Consider the following 18,167-nt stretch of genomic DNA (forward strand, 5'->3'; position numbering starts at 1 on the left):
ATGATTATGCAATTTGAGTAAGTGTTTAAGGTTTATGTCCATACCAGCTTCAGCACGCCTCCAATCTCATCTGAACTTGGAAGCTAAGCAAGTTTGTGCCTGGATAGTACTGAGGTGGGACCCTACCTAGGAATACCATGTGCTGTAAGCTTTTCTTGCATCACTTTAATTTACTTTCAAGCTGACATTCTCAAATGTGAAGTGCAGTGATTAATAAAAAAAACTATCTGTTAGCACCTGGGAATAGCAGGTGCTGTAAGTTTTTTTTGCATCACTTTCATTTACTCTCCAACTCACATGCCTGAATGTGAAGTGCAGTGATTCATCAAAAAACTATCTTTTAGCACCTTGGACTATGAGATGCTGTAAGCTTCTCTTGCATCACTTTAATTTACTTTCAAGATGACATGCTAGGATGTGAAGTGCAGTGATTAATTAAAAAAACCTATCTGTTAGCACCTGGGAATAGCAGATGCTGTAAGTTTTTCTTGCATCACTTTAATTTAATATGCAACTGACATGCTTGTAAGTGAAGTGTACAGATTAAATAGAAATCTATTAGTACCAGGGAATAGCAGGTGCTGTAAGATTTTATTGCATCCCTTAAATTTATGTTCAAGCTATCAAGCTCAAATTTGAAGTGCAGTGAATAATTAAATCAAACTATCTGTTAGCACCTGGGAATAGCAGATGCTGTAAGTTTTTATTGCATCACTTTAATTTACTCTCCAACTGACATGCTTGAATGTGAAGTGCAGTGATTAATAAAAAAACTGTCTGTTAGTGCCTCCGAATACCAGATGTTGTAAGTTTTTATTGCATCACTTTAATTTACTTTCAAGCTGACATTCTCAAATGTGAAGTGCAGTGATTAATAAAAAAAACTATCTGTTAGCACCTGGGAATAGCAGATGCTGTAAGTTTTTCTTGCATCACTTTAATTTAATATGCAACTGACATGCTTGTAAGTGAAGTGTACAGATTAAATAGAAATCTATTAGTACCAGGGAATAGCAGGTGCTGTAAGATTTTATTGCATCCCTTAAATTTATGTTCAAGCTATCAAGCTCAAATTTGAAGTGCAGTGAATAATTAAATCAAACTATCTGTTAGCACCTGGGAATAGCAGATGCTGTAAGTTTTTATTGCATCACTTTAATTTACTCTCCAACTGACATGCTTGAATGTGAAGTGCAGTGATTAATAAAAAAAACTGTCTGTTAGTGCCTCCGAATACCAGATGTTGTAAGCTTTTATTGCATCATTTTAATTTACTTTCAAGATAACATTCTAGAATGTCAAGTGCAGGGATTAATAAAAAAAAATGTCAGATTGGTCTTTGATCATATTTTCTATGATTATGCAATTTGAGTAAGTGTTTAAGGTTTATGTCCATACCAGCTTCAGCACGCCTCCAATCTCATCTGAACTTGGAAGCTAAGCAAGTTTGTGCCTGGATAGTACTGAGGTGGGACCCTACCTAGGAATACCATGTGCTGTAAGCTTTTCTTGCATCACTTTAATTTACTTTCAAGCTGACATTCTCAAATGTGAAGTGCAGTGATTAATAAAAAAAACTATCTGTTAGCACCTGGGAATAGCAGGTGCTGTAAGTTTTTTTTGCATCACTTTCATTTACTCTCCAACTCACATGCCTGAATGTGAAGTGCAGTGATTCATCAAAAAACTATCTTTTAGCACCTTGGACTATGAGATGCTGTAAGCTTCTCTTGCATCACTTTAATTTACTTTCAAGATGACATGCTAGGATGTGAAGTGCAGTGATTAATTAAAAAAACCTATCTGTTAGCACCTGGGAATAGCAGATGCTGTAAGTTTTTCTTGCATCACTTTAATTTAATATGCAACTGACATGCTTGTAAGTGAAGTGTACAGATTAAATAGAAATCTATTAGTACCAGGGAATAGCAGGTGCTGTAAGATTTTATTGCATCCCTTAAATTTATGTTCAAGCTATCAAGCTCAAATTTGAAGTGCAGTGAATAATTAAATCAAACTATCTGTTAGCACCTGGGAATAGCAGATGCTGTAAGTTTTTATTGCATCACTTTAATTTACTCTCTAACTGACATGCTTGAATGTGAAGTGCAGTGATTAATAAAAAAACTGTCTGTTAGTGCCTCCGAATACCAGATGTTGTAAGTTTTTATTGCATCACTTTAATTTACTTTCAAGCTGACATTCTCAAATGTGAAGTGCAGTGATTAATAAAAAAAACTATCTGTTAGCACCTGGGAATAGCAGGTGCTGTAAGTTTTTTTTGCATCACTTTCATTTACTCTCCAACTCACATGCTTGAATGTGAAGTGCAGTGATTAATAAAAAAACTGTCTGTTAGTGCCTCCGAATACCAGATGTTGTAAGCTTTTATTGCATCATTTTAATTTACTTTCAAGATAACATTCTAGAATGTCAAGTGCAGGGATTAATAAAAAAAAATGTCAGATTGGTCTTTGATCATATTTTCTATGATTATGCAATTTGAGTAAGTGTTTAAGGTTTACGGCCATACCAGCTTCAGAACGTCCAATCTCATCTGAACTTGGAAGCTAAGCAAGTTTGTGCCTGAATAGTACTGAGGTGGGACCCTATCTAGGAATACCAGGTGCTGTAAGCTTTTCTTGCATCACTTTAATTTACTTTCAAGCTGACATGCTCAAATGTGAAGTGCAGTGATTAATAAAAAAACCTATCTGTTAGCACCTGGGAATAGCAGGTGCAGTAAGTTTTTTTTGCATCACTTTCATTTACTCTCCAACTCACATGCCTGAATGTGAAGTGCAGTGATTCATCAAAAAACTATCTTTTAGCACCTTGGACTATGAGATGCTGTAAGCTTCTCTTGCATCACTTTAATTTACTTTCAAGATGACATGCTAGGATGTGAAGTGCAGTGATTCATTAAAAAAACCTATCTGTTAGCACCTGGGAATAGCAGATGCTGTAAGTTTTTCTTGCATTACTTTAATTTAATATGCAACTGACATGCTTGTAAGTGAAGTGTACAGATTAAATAGAAATCTATTAGTACCAGGGAATAGCAGGTGCTGTAAGATTTTATTGCATCCCTTAAATTTATGTTCAAGCTATCAAGCTCAAATTTGAAGTGCAGTGAATAATTAAATCAAACTATCTGTTAGCACCTGGGAATAGCAGATGCTGTAAGTTTTTATTGCATCACTTTAATTTACTCTCTAACTGACATGCTTGAATGTGAAGTGCAGTGATTAATAAAAAAACTGTCTGTTAGTGCCTCCGAATACCAGATGTTGTAAGTTTTTATTGCATCACTTTAATTTACTTTCAAGCTGACATTCTCAAATGTGAAGTGCAGTGATTAATAAAAAAAACTATCTGTTAGCACCTGGGAATAGCAGGTGCTGTAAGTTTTTTTTGCATCACTTTCATTTAATATGCAACTGACATGCTTGTAAGTGAAGTGTACAGATTAAATAGAAATCTATTAGTACCAGGGAATAGCAGGTGCTGTAAGATTTTATTGCATCCCTTAAATTTATGTTCAAGCTATCAAGCTCAAATTTGAAGTGCAGTGAATAATTAAATCAAACTATCTGTTAGCACCTGGGAATAGCAGATGCTGTAAGTTTTTATTGCATCACTTTAATTTACTCTCCAACTGACATGCTTGAATGTGAAGTGCAGTGATTAATAAAAAAACTGTCTGTTAGTGCCTCCGAATACCAGATGTTGTAAGCTTATATTGCATCATTTTAATTTACTTCAAGACAACATTCTAGAATGTCAAGTGCAGGGATTAATTAAAAAAAATGTCAGATTGGTCTTTGATCATATTTTCTATGATTAGGCAATTTGAGTAAGTGTTTAAGGTTTACGGCCATACCAGCTTCAGAACGTCCAATCTCATCTGAACTTGGAAGCTAAGCAAGTTTGTGCCTGAATAGTACTGAGGTGGGACCCTATCTAGGAATACCAGGTGCTGTAAGCTTTTCTTGCATCACTTTAATTTACTTTCAAGCTGACATGCTCAAATGTGAAGTGCAGTGATTAATAAAAAAACCTATCTGTTAGCACCTGGGAATAGCAGATGCTGTAAGTTTTTTTTGCATCACTTTCATTTACTCTCCAACTCACATGCCTGAATGTGAAGTGCAGTGATTCATCAAAAAACTATCTTTTAGCACCTTGGACTACGAGCTGCTGTAAGCTTCTCTTGCATCACATTAATTTACTCCAAGATGACATGCTAGGATGTGAAGTGCAGTGATTAATTAAAAAAAACTATCTGTTAACACCTGGGAATAGCAGATGCTGTAAGTTTTTCTTGCATCACTTTAATTTAATATGCAACTTACATGCTTGTAAGTGAAGTGTACAGATTAAATAGAAATCTATTAGTACCAGGGAATAGCAGGTGCTGTAAGATTTTATTGCATCCCTTAAATTTATGTTCAAGCTATCAAGCTCAAATTTGAAGTGCAGTGAATAATTAAATCAAACTATCTGTTAGCACCTGGGAATAGCAGAAGCTGTAAGTATTTATTGCATCACTTTAATTTACTCTCCAACTAACATGCTTGAATGTGAAGTGCAGTGATTAATAAAAAAACTGTCTGTTAGTGCCTCCGAATACCAGATGTTGTAAGCTTATATTGCATCATTTTAATTTACTTCAAGACAACATTCTAGAATGTCAAGTGCAGGGATTAATAAAAAAAAATGTCAGATTGGTCTTTGATCATATTTTCTATGATTATGCAATTTGAGTAAGTGTTTAAGGTTTATGTCCATACCAGCTTCAGCATGCCTCCAATCTCATCTGAACTTGGAAGCTAAGCAAGTTTGTGCCTGGATAGTACTGAGGTGGGTCCCTACCTAGGAATACCATGTGCTGTAAGCTTTTCTTGCATCACTTTAATTTACTTTCAAGATGACATTCTCAAATGTGAAGTGCAGTGATTAATAAAAAAAACTATCTGTTAGCACCTGGGAATAGCAGGTGCTGTAAGTTTTTTTGCATCACTTTCATTTACTCTCCAACTCACATGCCTGAATGTGAAGTGCAGTGATTCATCAAAAAACTATCTTTTAGCACCTTGGACTATGAGATGCTGTAAGCTTCTCTTGCATCACTTTAATTTACTTTCAAGATGACATGCTAGGATGTGAAGTGCAGTGATTAATTAAAAAAACCTATCTGTTAGCACCTGGGAATAGCAGATGCTGTAAGTTTTTCTTGCATCACTTTAATTTAATATGCAACTGACATGCTTGTAAGTGAAGTGTACAGATTAAATAGAAATCTATTAGTACCAGGGAATAGCAGGTGCTGTAAGATTTTATTGCATCCCTTAAATTTATGTTCAAGCTATCAAGCTCAAATTTGAAGTGCAGTGAATAATTAAATCAAACTATCTGTTAGCACCTGGGAATAGCAGATGCTGTAAGTTTTTATTGCATCACTTTAATTTACTCTCTAACTGACATGCTTGAATGTGAAGTGCAGTGATTAATAAAAAAACTGTCTGTTAGTGCCTCCGAATACCAGATGTTGTAAGTTTTTATTGCATCACTTTAATTTACTTTCAAGCTGACATTCTCAAATGTGAAGTGCAGTGATTAATAAAAAAAACTATCTGTTAGCACCTGGGAATAGCAGGTGCTGTAAGTTTTTTTTGCATCACTTTCATTTACTCTCCAACTCACATGCTTGAATGTGAAGTGCAGTGATTAATAAAAAAACTGTCTGTTAGTGCCTCCGAATACCAGATGTTGTAAGCTTTTATTGCATCATTTTAATTTACTTTCAAGATAACATTCTAGAATGTCAAGTGCAGGGATTAATAAAAAAAAATGTCAGATTGGTCTTTGATCATATTTTCTATGATTAGGCAATTTGAGTAAGTGTTTAAGGTTTACGGCCATACCAGCTTCAGCACGCCTCCAATCTCATCTGAACTTGGAAGCTAAGCAAGTTTGTGCCTGGATAGTACTGGTGTGGGACCCTATCTAGGAATACCAGGTGCTGTAAGCTTTTCTTGCATCACTTTAATTTACTTTCAAGCTGACATGCTCAAATGTGAAGTGCAGTGATTAATAAAAAAACCTATCTGTTAGCACCTGGGAATAGCAGATGCTGTAAGTTTTTTTTGCATCACTTTCATTTACTCTCCAACTCACATGCCTGAATGTGAAGTGCAGTGATTCATCAAAAAACTATCTTTTAGCACCTTGGACTACGAGCTGCTGTAAGCTTCTCCTGCATCACATTAATTTACTTTCAAGATGACATGCTAGGATGTGAAGTGCAGTGATTAATTAAAAAAACCTATCTGTTAGCACCTGGGAATAGCAGATGCTGTAAGTTTTTCTTGCATCACTTTAATTTAATATGCAACTGACATGCTTGTAAGTGAAGTGTACAGATTAAATAGAAATCTATTAGTACCAGGGAATAGCAGGTGCTGTAAGATTTTATTGCATCCCTTAAATTTATGTTCAAGCTATCAAGCTCAAATTTGAAGTGCAGTGAATAATTAAATCAAACTATCTGTTAGCACCTGGGAATAGCAGATGCTGTAAGTTTTTATTGCATCACTTTAATTTACTCTCTAACTGACATGCTTGAATGTGAAGTGCAGTGATTAATAAAAAAACTGTCTGTTAGTGCCTCCGAATACCAGATGTTGTAAGTTTTTATTGCATCACTTTAATTTACTTTCAAGCTGACATTCTCAAATGTGAAGTGCAGTGATTAATAAAAAAAACTATCTGTTAGCACCTGGGAATAGCAGGTGCTGTAAGTTTTTTTTGCATCACTTTCATTTACTCTCCAACTCACATGCTTGAATGTGAAGTGCAGTGATTAATAAAAAAACTGTCTGTTAGTGCCTCCGAATACCAGATGTTGTAAGCTTTTATTGCATCATTTTAATTTACTTTCAAGATAACATTCTAGAATGTCAAGTGCAGGGATTAATAAAAAAAAATGTCAGATTGGTCTTTGATCATATTTTCTATGATTAGGCAATTTGAGTAAGTGTTTAAGGTTTACGGCCATACCAGCTTCAGCACGCCTCCAATCTCATCTGAACTTGGAAGCTAAGCAAGTTTGTGCCTGGATAGTACTGGTGTGGGACCCTATCTAGGAATACCAGGTGCTGTAAGCTTTTCTTGCATCACTTTAATTTACTTTCAAGCTGACATGCTCAAATGTGAAGTGCAGTGATTAATAAAAAAACCTATCTGTTAGCACCTGGGAATAGCAGATGCTGTAAGTTTTTTTTGCATCACTTTCATTTACTCTCCAACTCACATGCCTGAATGTGAAGTGCAGTGATTCATAAAAAACTATCTTTTAGCACCTTGGACTACGAGCTGCTGTAAGCTTCTCCTGCATCACATTAATTTACTTTCAAGATGACATGCTAGGATGTGAAGTGCAGTGATTAATTAAAAAAAACTATCTGTTAGCACCTGGGAATAGCAGATGCTGTAAGTTTTTCTTGCATCACTTTAATTTAATATGCAACTGACATGCTTGTAAGTGAAGTGTACAGATTAAATAGAAATCTATTAGTATCAGGGAATAGCAGGTGCTGTAAGATTTTATTGCATCCCTTAAATTTATGTTGAAGCTATCAAGCTCAAATTTGAAGTGCAGTGAATAATTAAATCAAACTATCTGTTAGCACCTGGGAATAGCAGATGCTGTAAGTTTTTATTGCATCTCTTTAATTTACTCTCCAACTCACATGCTTGAATGTGAAGTGCAGTGATTAATAAAAAAACTGTCTGTTATTGCCTCCGAATACCAGATGTTGTAAGCTTTTATTGCATCATTTTAATTTACTTTCAAGATAACATTCTAGAATGTCAAGTGCAGGGATTAATAAAAAAAAATGTCAGATTGGTCTTTGATCATATTTTCTATGATTAGGCAATTTGAGTAAGTGTTTAAGGTTTACGGCCTTACCAGCTTCAGCACGCCTCCAATCTCATCTGAACTTGGAAGCTAAGCAAGTTTGTGCCTGGATAGTACTGATGTGGGACCCTATCTAGGAATACCAGGTGCTGTAAGCTTTTCTTGCATCACTTTAATTTACTTTCAAGCTGACATGCTCAAATGTGAAGTGCAGTGATTAATAAAAAAACCTATCTGTTAGCACCTGGGAATAGCAGATGCTGTAAGTTTTTTTTGCATCACTTTCATTTACTCTCCAACTCACATGCCTGAATGTGAAGTGCAGTGATTCATAAAAAACTATCTTTTAGCACCTTGGACTACGAGCTGCTGTAAGCTTCTCCTGCATCACATTAATTTACTTTCAAGATGACATGCTAGGATGTGAAGTGCAGTGATTAATTAAAAAAAACTATCTGTTAGCACCTGGGAATAGCAGATGCTGTAAGTTTTTCTTGCATCACTTTAATTTAATATGCAACTGACATGCTTGTAAGTGAAGTGTACAGATTAAATAGAAATCTATTAGTATCAGGGAATAGCAGGTGCTGTAAGATTTTATTGCATCCCTTAAATTTATGTTCAAGCTATCAAGCTCAAATTTGAAGTGCAGTGAATAATTAAATCAAACTATCTGTTAGCACCTGGGAATAGCAGATGCTGTAAGTTTTTATTGCATCTCTTTAATTTACTCTCCAACTGACATGCTTGAATGTGAAGTGCAGTGATTAATAAAAAAACTATCTTTTAGCACCTTGGACTACGAGCTGCTGTAAGCTTCTCCTGCATCACATTAATTTACTTTCAAGATGACATGCTAGGATGTGAAGTGCAGTGATTAATTAAAAAAAACTATCTGTTAGCACCTGGGAATAGCAGATGCTGTAAGTTTTTCTTGCATCACTTTAATTTAATATGCAACTGACATGCTTGTAAGTGAAGTGTACAGATTAAATAGAAATCTATTAGTACCAGGGAATAGCAGGTGCTGTAAGATTTTATTGCATCCCTTAAATTTATGTTCAAGCTATCAAGCTCAAATTTGAAGTGCAGTGAATAATTAAATCAAACTATCTGTTAGCACCTGGGAATAGCAGATGCTGTAAGTTTTTATTGCATCACTTTAATTTACTCTCCAACTGACATGCTTGAATGTGAAGTGCAGTGATTAATAAAAAAACTGTCTGTTAGTGCCTCCGAATACCAGATGTTGTAAGCTTTTATTGCATCATTTTAATTTACTTTCAAGATAACATTCTAGAATGTCAAGTGCAGGGATTAATAAAAAAAAATGTCAGATTGGTCTTTGATCATATTTTCTATGATTATGCAATTTGAGTAAGTGTTTAAGGTTTATGTCCATACCAGCTTCAGCACGCCTCCAATCTCATCTGAACTTGGAAGCTAAGCAAGTTTGTGCCTGGATAGTACTGAGGTGGGACCCTACCTAGGAATACCATGTGCTGTAAGCTTTTCTTGCATCACTTTAATTTACTTTCAAGCTGACATTCTCAAATGTGAAGTGCAGTGATTAATAAAAAAAACTATCTGTTAGCACCTGGGAATAGCAGGTGCTGTAAGTTTTTTTTGCATCACTTTCATTTACTCTCCAACTCACATGCCTGAATGTGAAGTGCAGTGATTCATCAAAAAACTATCTTTTAGCACCTTGGACTATGAGATGCTGTAAGCTTCTCTTGCATCACTTTAATTTACTTTCAAGATGACATGCTAGGATGTGAAGTGCAGTGATTAATTAAAAAAACCTATCTGTTAGCACCTGGGAATAGCAGATGCTGTAAGTTTTTCTTGCATCACTTTAATTTAATATGCAACTGACATGCTTGTAAGTGAAGTGTACAGATTAAATAGAAATCTATTAGTACCAGGGAATAGCAGGTGCTGTAAGATTTTATTGCATCCCTTAAATTTATGTTCAAGCTATCAAGCTCAAATTTGAAGTGCAGTGAATAATTAAATCAAACTATCTGTTAGCACCTGGGAATAGCAGATGCTGTAAGTTTTTATTGCATCACTTTAATTTACTCTCTAACTGACATGCTTGAATGTGAAGTGCAGTGATTAATAAAAAAACTGTCTGTTAGTGCCTCCGAATACCAGATGTTGTAAGTTTTTATTGCATCACTTTAATTTACTTTCAAGCTGACATTCTCAAATGTGAAGTGCAGTGATTAATAAAAAAAACTATCTGTTAGCACCTGGGAATAGCAGGTGCTGTAAGTTTTTTTTGCATCACTTTCATTTACTCTCCAACTCACATGCCTGAATGTGAAGTGCAGTGATTCATAAAAAACTATCTTTTAGCACCTTGGACTACGAGCTGCTGTAAGCTTCTCCTGCATCACATTAATTTACTTTCAAGATGACATGCTAGGATGTGAAGTGCAGTGATTAATTAAAAAAAACTATCTGTTAGCACCTGGGAATAGCAGATGCTGTAAGTTTTTCTTGCATCACTTTAATTTAATATGCAACTGACATGCTTGTAAGTGAAGTGTACAGATTAAATAGAAATCTATTAGTATCAGGGAATAGCAGGTGCTGTAAGATTTTATTGCATCCCTTAAATTTATGTTCAAGCTATCAAGCTCAAATTTGAAGTGCAGTGAATAATTAAATCAAACTATCTGTTAGCACCTGGGAATAGCAGATGCTGTAAGTTTTTATTGCATCTCTTTAATTTACTCTCCAACTCACATGCTTGAATGTGAAGTGCAGTGATTAATAAAAAAACTGTCTGTTATTGCCTCCGAATACCAGATGTTGTAAGCTTTTATTGCATCATTTTAATTTACTTTCAAGATAACATTCTAGAATGTCAAGTGCAGGGATTAATAAAAAAAAATGTCAGATTGGTCTTTGATCATATTTTCTATGATTAGGCAATTTGAGTAAGTGTTTAAGGTTTACGGCCTTACCAGCTTCAGCACGCCTCCAATCTCATCTGAACTTGGAAGCTAAGCAAGTTTGTGCCTGGATAGTACTGATGTGGGACCCTATCTAGGAATACCAGGTGCTGTAAGCTTTTCTTGCATCACTTTAATTTACTTTCAAGCTGACATGCTCAAATGTGAAGTGCAGTGATTAATAAAAAAACCTATCTGTTAGCACCTGGGAATAGCAGGTGCTGTAAGTTTTTTTTGCATCACTTTCATTTACTCTCCAACTCACATGCCTGAATGTGAAGTGCAGTGATTCATCAAAAAACTATCTTTTAGCACCTTGGACTACGAGCTGCTGTAAGCTTCTCCTGCATCACATTAATTTACTTTCAAGATGACATGCTAGGATGTGAAGTGCAGTGATTAATTAAAAAAAACTATCTGTTAGCACCTGGGAATAGCAGATGCTGTAAGTTTTTCTTGCATCACTTTAATTTAATATGCAACTGACATGCTTGTAAGTGAAGTGTACAGATTAAATAGAAATCTATTAGTACCAGGGAATAGCAGGTGCTGTAAGATTTTATTGCATCCCTTAAATTTATGTTCAAGCTATCAAGCTCAAATTTGAAGTGCAGTGAATAATTAAATCAAACTATCTGTTAGCACCTGGGAATAGCAGATGCTGTAAGTTTTTATTGCATCACTTTAATTTACTCTCTAACTGACATGCTTGAATGTGAAGTGCAGTGATTAATAAAAAAACTGTCTGTTAGTGCCTCCGAATACCAGATGTTGTAAGTTTTTATTGCATCACTTTAATTTACTTTCAAGCTGACATTCTCAAATGTGAAGTGCAGTGATTAATAAAAAAAACTATCTGTTAGCACCTGGGAATAGCAGGTGCTGTAAGTTTTTTTTGCATCACTTTCATTTACTCTCCAACTCACATGCTTGAATGTGAAGTGCAGTGATTAATAAAAAAACTGTCTGTTAGTGCCTCCGAATACCAGATGTTGTAAGCTTTTATTGCATCATTTTAATTTACTTTCAAGATAACATTCTAGAATGTCAAGTGCAGGGATTAATAAAAAAAAATGTCAGATTGGTCTTTGATCATATTTTCTATGATTAGGCAATTTGAGTAAGTGTTTAAGGTTTACGGCCATACCAGCTTCAGCACGCCTCCAATCTCATCTGAACTTGGAAGCTAAGCAAGTTTGTGCCTGGATAGTACTGGTGTGGGACCCTATCTAGGAATACCAGGTGCTGTAAGCTTTTCTTGCATCACTTTAATTTACTTTCAAGCTGACATGCTCAAATGTGAAGTGCAGTGATTAATAAAAAAACCTATCTGTTAGCACCTGGGAATAGCAGATGCTGTAAGTTTTTTTTGCATCACTTTCATTTACTCTCCAACTCACATGCCTGAATGTGAAGTGCAGTGATTCATAAAAAACTATCTTTTAGCACCTTGGACTACGAGCTGCTGTAAGCTTCTCCTGCATCACATTAATTTACTTTCAAGATGACATGCTAGGATGTGAAGTGCAGTGATTAATTAAAAAAAACTATCTGTTAGCACCTGGGAATAGCAGATGCTGTAAGTTTTTCTTGCATCACTTTAATTTAATATGCAACTGACATGCTTGTAAGTGAAGTGTACAGATTAAATAGAAATCTATTAGTATCAGGGAATAGCAGGTGCTGTAAGATTTTATTGCATCCCTTAAATTTATGTTGAAGCTATCAAGCTCAAATTTGAAGTGCAGTGAATAATTAAATCAAACTATCTGTTAGCACCTGGGAATAGCAGATGCTGTAAGTTTTTATTGCATCTCTTTAATTTACTCTCCAACTCACATGCTTGAATGTGAAGTGCAGTGATTAATAAAAAAACTGTCTGTTATTGCCTCCGAATACCAGATGTTGTAAGCTTTTATTGCATCATTTTAATTTACTTTCAAGATAACATTCTAGAATGTCAAGTGCAGGGATTAATAAAAAAAAATGTCAGATTGGTCTTTGATCATATTTTCTATGATTAGGCAATTTGAGTAAGTGTTTAAGGTTTACGGCCTTACCAGCTTCAGCACGCCTCCAATCTCATCTGAACTTGGAAGCTAAGCAAGTTTGTGCCTGGATAGTACTGATGTGGGACCCTATCTAGGAATACCAGGTGCTGTAAGCTTTTCTTGCATCACTTTAATTTACTTTCAAGCTGACATGCTCAAATGTGAAGTGCAGTGATTAATAAAAAAACCTATCTGTTAGCACCTGGGAATAGCAGATGCTGTAAGTTTTTTTTGCATCACTTTCATTTACTCTCCAACTCACATGCCTGAATGTGAAGTGCAGTGATTCATAAAAAACTATCTTTTAGCACCTTGGACTACGAGCTGCTGTAAGCTTCTCCTGCATCACATTAATTTACTTTCAAGATGACATGCTAGGATGTGAAGTGCAGTGATTAATTAAAAAAAACTATCTGTTAGCACCTGGGAATAGCAGATGCTGTAAGTTTTTCTTGCATCACTTTAATTTAATATGCAACTGACATGCTTGTAAGTGAAGTGTACAGATTAAATAGAAATCTATTAGTATCAGGGAATAGCAGGTGCTGTAAGATTTTATTGCATCCCTTAAATTTATGTTCAAGCTATCAAGCTCAAATTTGAAGTGCAGTGAATAATTAAATCAAACTATCTGTTAGCACCTGGGAATAGCAGATGCTGTAAGTTTTTATTGCATCTCTTTAATTTACTCTCCAACTGACATGCTTGAATGTGAAGTGCAGTGATTAATAAAAAAACTGTCTGTTAGTGCCTCCGAATACCAGATGTTGTAAGCTTTTATTGCATCATTTTAATTTACTTTCAAGATAACATTCTAGAATGTCAAGTGCAGGGATTAATAAAAAAAAATGTCAGATTGGTCTTTGATCATATTTTCTATGATTAGGCAATTTGAGTAAGTGTTTAAGGTTTACGGCCATACCAGCTTCAGAACGTCCAATCTCATCTGAACTTGGAAGCTAAGCAAGTTTGTGCCTGAATAGTACTGAGGTGGGACCCTATCTAGGAATACCAGGTGCTGTAAGCTTTTCTTGCATCACTTTAATTTACTTTCAAGCTGACATGCTCAAATGTGAAGTGCAGTGATTAATAAAAAAACCTATCTGTTAGCACCTGGGAATAGCAGGTGCTGTAAGTTTTTTTTGCATCACTTTCATTTACTCTCCAACTCACATGCCTGAATGTGAAGTGCAGTGATTCATCAAAAAACTATCTTTTAGCACCTTGGACTACGAGCTGCTGTAAGCTTCTCCTGCATCACATTAATTTACTTTCAAGATGACATGCTAGGATGTGAAGTGCAGTGATTAATTAAAAAAAACTATCTGTTAGCACCTGGGAATAGCAGATGCTGTAAGTTTTTCTTGCATCACTTTAATTTAATATGCAACTGACATGCTTGTAAGTGAAGTGTACAGATTAAATAGAAATCTATTAGTACCAGGGAATAGCAGGTGCTGTAAGATTTTATTGCATCCCTTAAATTTATGTTCAAGCTATCAAGCTCAAATTTGAAGTGCAGTGAATAATTAAATCAAACTATCTGTTAGCACCTGGGAATAGCAGATGCTGTAAGTTTTTATTGCATCACTTTAATTTACTCTCCAACTGACATGCTTGAATGTGAAGTGCAGTGATTAATAAAAAAACTGTCTGTTAGTGCCTCCGAATACCAGATGTTGTAAGCTTTTATTGCATCATTTTAATTTACTTTCAAGATAACATTCTAGAATGTCAAGTGCAGGGATTAATAAAAAAAAATGTCAGATTGGTCTTTGATCATATTTTCTATGATTATGCAATTTGAGTAAGTGTTTAAGGTTTATGTCCATACCAGCTTCAGCACGCCTCCAATCTCATCTGAACTTGGAAGCTAAGCAAGTTTGTGCCTGGATAGTACTGAGGTGGGACCCTACCTAGGAATACCATGTGCTGTAAGCTTTTCTTGCATCACTTTAATTTACTTTCAAGCTGACATTCTCAAATGTGAAGTGCAGTGATTAATAAAAAAAACTATCTGTTAGCACCTGGGAATAGCAGGTGCTGTAAGTTTTTTTTGCATCACTTTCATTTACTCTCCAACTCACATGCCTGAATGTGAAGTGCAGTGATTCATCAAAAAACTATCTTTTAGCACCTTGGACTATGAGATGCTGTAAGCTTCTCTTGCATCACTTTAATTTACTTTCAAGATGACATGCTAGGATGTGAAGTGCAGTGATTAATTAAAAAAACCTATCTGTTAGCACCTGGGAATAGCAGATGCTGTAAGTTTTTCTTGCATCACTTTAATTTAATATGCAACTGACATGCTTGTAAGTGAAGTGTACAGATTAAATAGAAATCTATTAGTACCAGGGAATAGCAGGTGCTGTAAGATTTTATTGCATCCCTTAAATTTATGTTCAAGCTATCAAGCTCAAATTTGAAGTGCAGTGAATAATTAAATCAAACTATCTGTTAGCACCTGGGAATAGCAGATGCTGTAAGTTTTTATTGCATCACTTTAATTTACTCTCTAACTGACATGCTTGAATGTGAAGTGCAGTGATTAATAAAAAAACTGTCTGTTAGTGCCTCCGAATACCAGATGTTGTAAGTTTTTATTGCATCACTTTAATTTACTTTCAAGCTGACATTCTCAAATGTGAAGTGCAGTGATTAATAAAAAAAACTATCTGTTAGCACCTGGGAATAGCAGGTGCTGTAAGTTTTTTTTGCATCACTTTCATTTACTCTCCAACTCACATGCTTGAATGTGAAGTGCAGTGATTAATAAAAAAACTGTCTGTTAGTGCCTCCGAATACCAGATGTTGTAAGCTTTTATTGCATCATTTTAATTTACTTTCAAGATAACATTCTAGAATGTCAAGTGCAGGGATTAATAAAAAAAAATGTCAGATTGGTCTTTGATCATATTTTCTATGATTAGGCAATTTGAGTAAGTGTTTAAGGTTTACGGCCTTACCAGCTTCAGCACGCCTCCAATCTCATCTGAACTTGGAAGCTAAGCAAGTTTGTGCCTGGATAGTACTGATGTGGGACCCTATCTAGGAATACCAGGTGCTGTAAGCTTTTCTTGCATCACTTTAATTTACTTTCAAGCTGACATGCTCAAATGTGAAGTGCAGTGATTAATAAAAAAACCTATCTGTTAGCACCTGGGAATAGCAGATGCTGTAAGTTTTTTTTGCATCACTTTCATTTACTCTCCAACTCACATGCCTGAATGTGAAGTGCAGTGATTCATAAAAAACTATCTTTTAGCACCTTGGACTACGAGCTGCTGTAAGCTTCTCCTGCATCACATTAATTTACTTTCAAGATGACATGCTAGGATGTGAAGTGCAGTGATTAATTAAAAAAAACTATCTGTTAGCACCTGGGAACAGCAGATGCTGTAAGTTTTTCTTGCATCACTTTAATTTAATATGCAACTGACATGCTTGTAAGTGAAGTGTACAGATTAAATAGAAATCTATTAGTATCAGGGAATAGCAGGTGCTGTAAGATTTTATTGCATCCCTTAAATTTATGTTCAAGCTATCAAGCTCAAATTTGAAGTGCAGTGAATAATTAAATCAAACTATCTGTTAGCACCTGGGAATAGCAGATGCTGTAAGTTTTTATTGCATCTCTTTAATTTACTCTCCAACTGACATGCTTGAATGTGAAGTGCAGTGATTAATAAAAAAACTGTCTGTTAGTGCCTCCGAATACCAGATGTTGTAAGCTTTTATTGCATCATTTTAATTTACTTTCAAGATAACATTCTAGAATGTCAAGTGCAGGGATTAATAAAAAAAAATGTCAGATTGGTCTTTGATCATATTTTCTATGATTAGGCAATTTGAGTAAGTGTTTAAGGTTTACGGCCATACCAGCTTCAGAACGTCCAATCTCATCTGAACTTGGAAGCTAAGCAAGTTTGTGCCTGAATAGTACTGAGGTGGGACCCTATCTAGGAATACCAGGTGCTGTAAGCTTTTCTTGCATCACTTTAATTTACTTTCAAGCTGACATGCTCAAATGTGAAGTGCAGTGATTAATAAAAAAACCTATCTGTTAGCACCTGGGAATAGCAGGTGCAGTAAGTTTTTTTTGCATCACTTTCATTTACTCTCCAACTCACATGCCTGAATGTGAAGTGCAGTGATTCATCAAAAAACTATCTTTTAGCACCTTGGACTATGAGATGCTGTAAGCTTCTCTTGCATCACTTTAATTTACTTTCAAGATGACATGCTAGGATGTGAAGTGCAGTGATTAATTAAAAAAACCTATCTGATAGCACCTGGGAATAGCAGATGCTGTAAGTTTTTCTTGCATCACTTTAATTTAATATGCAACTGACATGCTTGTAAGTGAAGTGTACAGATTAAATAGAAATCTATTAGTACCAGGGAATAGCAGGTGCTGTAAGATTTTATTGCATCCCTTAAATTTATGTTCAAGCTATCAAGCTCAAATTTGAAGTGCAGTGAATAATTAAATCAAACTATCTGTTAGCACCTGGGAATAGCAGATGCTGTAAGTTTTTATTGCATCACTTTAATTTACTCTCCAACTGACATGCTTGAATGTGAAGTGCAGTGATTAATAAAAAAACTGTCTGTTAGTGCCTCCGAATACCAGATGTTGTAAGCTTATATTGCATCATTTTAATTTACTTCAAGACAACATTCTAGAATGTCAAGTGCAGGGATTAATTAAAAAAAATGTCAGATTGGTCTTTGATCATATTTTCTATGATTAGGCAATTTGAGTAAGTGTTTAAGGTTTACGGCCATACCAGCTTCAGAACGTCCAATCTCATCTGAACTTGGAAGCTAAGCAAGTTTGTGCCTGAATAGTACTGAGGTGGGACCCTATCTAGGAATACCAGGTGCTGTAAGCTTTTCTTGCATCACTTTAATTTACTTTCAAGCTGACATGCTCAAATGTGAAGTGCAGTGATTAATAAAAAAACCTATCTGTTAGCACCTGGGAATAGCAGATGCTGTAAGTTTTTTTTGCATCACTTTCATTTACTCTCCAACTCACATGCCTGAATGTGAAGTGCAGTGATTCATCAAAAAACTATCTTTTAGCACCTTGGACTACGAGCTGCTGTAAGCTTCTCTTGCATCACATTAATTTACTCCAAGATGACATGCTAGGATGTGAAGTGCAGTGATTAATTAAAAAAAACTATCTGTTAACACCTGGGAATAGCAGATGCTGTA

At 35.3% G+C, this 18,167-nt stretch overlaps 12 pseudogenes; all 12 read left to right on the forward strand.

Annotated features, from left to right (window-relative positions):
- Positions 1–2,519: 2,519 nt before the first annotated feature.
- On the forward strand, positions 2,520–2,638 carry LOC145650954 (5S ribosomal RNA; annotated as a pseudogene).
- A 1,231-nt stretch (positions 2,639–3,869) lies between these two features.
- LOC145650955 (5S ribosomal RNA) lies at positions 3,870–3,988 on the forward strand (annotated as a pseudogene).
- Positions 3,989–5,913: 1,925 nt separating this feature from the next.
- On the forward strand, positions 5,914–6,034 carry LOC145644795 (5S ribosomal RNA; annotated as a pseudogene).
- A 1,014-nt stretch (positions 6,035–7,048) lies between these two features.
- On the forward strand, positions 7,049–7,169 carry LOC145644796 (5S ribosomal RNA; annotated as a pseudogene).
- A 792-nt stretch (positions 7,170–7,961) lies between these two features.
- Positions 7,962–8,082, forward strand: LOC145645669 (5S ribosomal RNA; annotated as a pseudogene).
- Positions 8,083–10,888: 2,806 nt separating this feature from the next.
- Positions 10,889–11,009, forward strand: LOC145645670 (5S ribosomal RNA; annotated as a pseudogene).
- A 1,014-nt stretch (positions 11,010–12,023) lies between these two features.
- LOC145644797 (5S ribosomal RNA) lies at positions 12,024–12,144 on the forward strand (annotated as a pseudogene).
- Positions 12,145–12,936: 792 nt separating this feature from the next.
- Positions 12,937–13,057, forward strand: LOC145645671 (5S ribosomal RNA; annotated as a pseudogene).
- A 792-nt stretch (positions 13,058–13,849) lies between these two features.
- LOC145650956 (5S ribosomal RNA) lies at positions 13,850–13,968 on the forward strand (annotated as a pseudogene).
- Positions 13,969–15,896: 1,928 nt separating this feature from the next.
- On the forward strand, positions 15,897–16,017 carry LOC145645672 (5S ribosomal RNA; annotated as a pseudogene).
- Positions 16,018–16,809: 792 nt separating this feature from the next.
- LOC145650957 (5S ribosomal RNA) lies at positions 16,810–16,928 on the forward strand (annotated as a pseudogene).
- A 792-nt stretch (positions 16,929–17,720) lies between these two features.
- Positions 17,721–17,839, forward strand: LOC145650958 (5S ribosomal RNA; annotated as a pseudogene).
- Positions 17,840–18,167: the final 328 nt, after the last annotated feature.

This window comes from Electrophorus electricus, chromosome 13 (assembly GCF_041902795.1).
Source record: "Electrophorus electricus isolate QZ-2024a chromosome 13, ASM4190279v1, whole genome shotgun sequence".
NCBI classification, from domain to species: Eukaryota; Metazoa; Chordata; class Actinopteri; order Gymnotiformes; family Gymnotidae; genus Electrophorus; species Electrophorus electricus.